Source organism: Ambystoma mexicanum, chromosome 14 (genome assembly GCF_040938575.1).
Source record: "Ambystoma mexicanum isolate Mex_15411 chromosome 14, UKY_AmexF1_1, whole genome shotgun sequence".
Taxonomy (NCBI): Eukaryota; Metazoa; Chordata; class Amphibia; order Caudata; family Ambystomatidae; genus Ambystoma; species Ambystoma mexicanum.
The window spans coordinates 606,266,109-606,269,185 of NC_090940.1; positions in this window are offsets into that span (position 1 = coordinate 606,266,109).

The following is a 3,077-nucleotide window of genomic DNA, read 5'->3' on the forward strand; positions in this document are numbered from 1 at the left end:
AACAGGATTCCCCTTAACTATAACAAGGAAGCCAAAAAGTTGTATAAGGGGACACAAGATTATGGACTATGGTTATTCCACTGGTGTGTCCCCCCTGAGCCGTGCTCTTCACCACATTCTGAATTTGCAGTGGCCATTAGTCCGGCACCTGTGGTGGGGGCTGTTATGTTTTACTGTTAGGCATTGTTACTAAGGAGGTCTACTTTGGGACGTCGGCTTACGGCAGTGATGTCTTCTGATGGATTTCTGTTGTAGTGGACGACCATCTCCAGCAGACCCAAGTACCTGGGCTTAAGCATTCTGAGTAAATGTCTTCAGGATAGCAAAGCGGTCACGTTCCCAGGATGTTCAAAATAATCAGTTTATGCACATTTTATCTCATGAATATTCATGCTGGATAGCCTAAAAATGAAACCTGTTTGATGCAGTCAAGGGATCGGTTGGGCCATGACTTGATGCATTTGCTTGTGGTGTATCATATTGTTCTTTTATTGCACGTAATGTTGTGTGTTACGTTGCTCTCTGTCATTGTTCGCGGTATATACAACCCAAGACAAAAATAGTGATACAATGTTGGATTTCTCGCGGTTCTTAGCACTGTGATTATAGGTGTTACTATAAACCAATTTAATGATACTCAAAGTATTTACCTCAGAAATATGAAGGTCTGAGCGATCGCTGACAGAATGCGAACTTGTCAAGTGAATCTGTGCCCCAGGATAGTTCATGATCCCCTGTACGAGGTGGATATATAATGTATGACCAAATAGTGGGAACTGGTTATGTAATGATGAGTACTGCGGCTGCACCATCACCAACACATATTCTCAATGTGTCTTCTCATTCAAGATGAAATTCCCTCCCATGGATTTCTTACAAGTCAACTTTTCATCTAAAATCTTTATTTTCACAAAGTTACTATTGACGCCCAATGTATTTGCGCCGCATCTCCACTGCGCCCTTCATTTTGTGTCTCCCATGTCCTAGGATCATACCTGTTTGTCTTTATGCTGCCTGGTGTAGCCCCCTGCAACTTGGGGCGAGGTTTTGACAGTACATTTAACCAGACCTGTTTGGCTTTATACTGCCTGATGTAGCCCCGTTTTACTTGGGGTGAGACTTTGCCAGTCCATGTACCCATACATGTTTGTCTTCGTGCTGCCTGGTGTAGCCCCCTGCAACTTGGGGCGAGGTTTTGCCACTACATTTAACCAGACTTGTTTGACTTCATGCTGACTGATGTAGCCCCCTGCAATTTGAGGTGAGGCTTTGCCAGTCTGTTTAACCTTACCATTTCATGTCTGGAACCTGATGCTCTCAAATGCACTTCACAATGGTTGTATACGAGTTGTTTTACAACTGTTCGAATGACAATTGACCGAATTGTGAAGGTCAATTGTAACATATGTGGGGGGAAACCCCCCACCCAACGACAAACCACCCAAAACCCCTATATATTACCAAACCGATATATATATATATATATATATATGGTCAATTGTGAGACCCTTTAAATTCGGTCAATTGTTCATTCGAACAGTTGTAAACGAACAATTTGGGTAAAACCCTTCACAATACCTCGCACCAAGTACCATGCACTTTTCTGTAACTGGTGCCTGGATGCCCGAGGGCTTTGTGCGCTGAAATAAATGCAAAAATAAATCAACCAAGTAGACTAACCAACCATTCATCAGTGCTTGAATCCCAACTACAGGAAGAGCGGCGCTACAGATCTCGTTCCACAGAGGTCTGGCGCTATAAACCCACATCAGATGGTCCAGGAAACGGCATGACAAACAGGAAGCACTGAACCAGACTATGTTCTCTTTTCTGCCACCCTGCTCCGCGGGAAACATTTAGCCACCCAACTTTGTTCAGAGCCGTTCCCTTGAGAATGTGTTCAATTGGGGGCCCAATTTGGTGAGTGCGTCAGGGCAGAGGCACAGCTTTAGAAGACATTGCAGTCAATGGGAATTCCAAGTACAGAATTACCTCGGCACCCTATCACCAGCACATACAAATGACTTCACTTTGGCAACTTTTGACCATGGAAAGTGTCCGGAATCACCCAAACATCTACGGCACTACTGAAAGTCACAATGGCACAGCCAAGAAAGCCAGCTAGAATATTTTCCTTTTTAAGACAATCTTAATAAAAAAAATGAGATCACATGCAGTGGCTCTTTGGAGGTACCCGGGTCATATGCTTCATACTAAGAGTCTGATTCGTCTTTTGATTTTCACCCATTTTTTTTCTTTCCCTGGAAACCTCACTACTCTCCAAATCCTTAGATAAAATTGGACTTCACCCTCTACTTATTTCGAGACACAGGGCGTCATTACCAGTTTGCAGTCAGTTCGCTGTTTTTCTGCCAAAATCATTTACTGTTATTGCCCTTCGGTCTCATGACATTACTACGGGGTTGTGAGGGCAGCACTGCAGTGTAAATCCCCATTTTAGTGGATTTACAGTGAGAGGTAATTCCGTGGGGTAAATCCACCTGTTAGAGGAGGTCAAATGAAAGGTCGACCTTCAGCTTTTTGATGGAGGTGAATCCTACATTTCATCTCCAAATTCGGAATTCAGCGATGGAGTAATGCAGCATGTAAAGTGGTGGCAACACATTTACTGCCCCTTTAATGTCATTTTTAGTGCACCACTGAACTAGTAGTAGGGTCCACTGACACTTGCTTTCGAGCTATCGGCAGAGTTTTTAAATGGTTCCATGTAATTTCTACGAAACAGAAGACTTAGTTGCCCTTTAATTTGTAGAAATTACTTCGAATTTTTTTTTTTTTTTAATGGGGCCACCCCCCCAAATTACACTCCCCCCCCCCTTCACTACCCTAGACCCCACACCCCTTTCACACCTTAACCCACAATTATCTATAATTGGCGAAGTAATTTCCACTTAGTAAATTACTACCAATTAATTTACTTTGTGGAAACAATGGGAGACCAAATGCGGCCGTTTGGTTACATTTATTTGAACCCTCTATTTTTTGTGATCTATGAATCTGTAAGTATTTCTTATGCTGCCTTATTTTATTAAACAAAATACAAAATCAAACAAGTC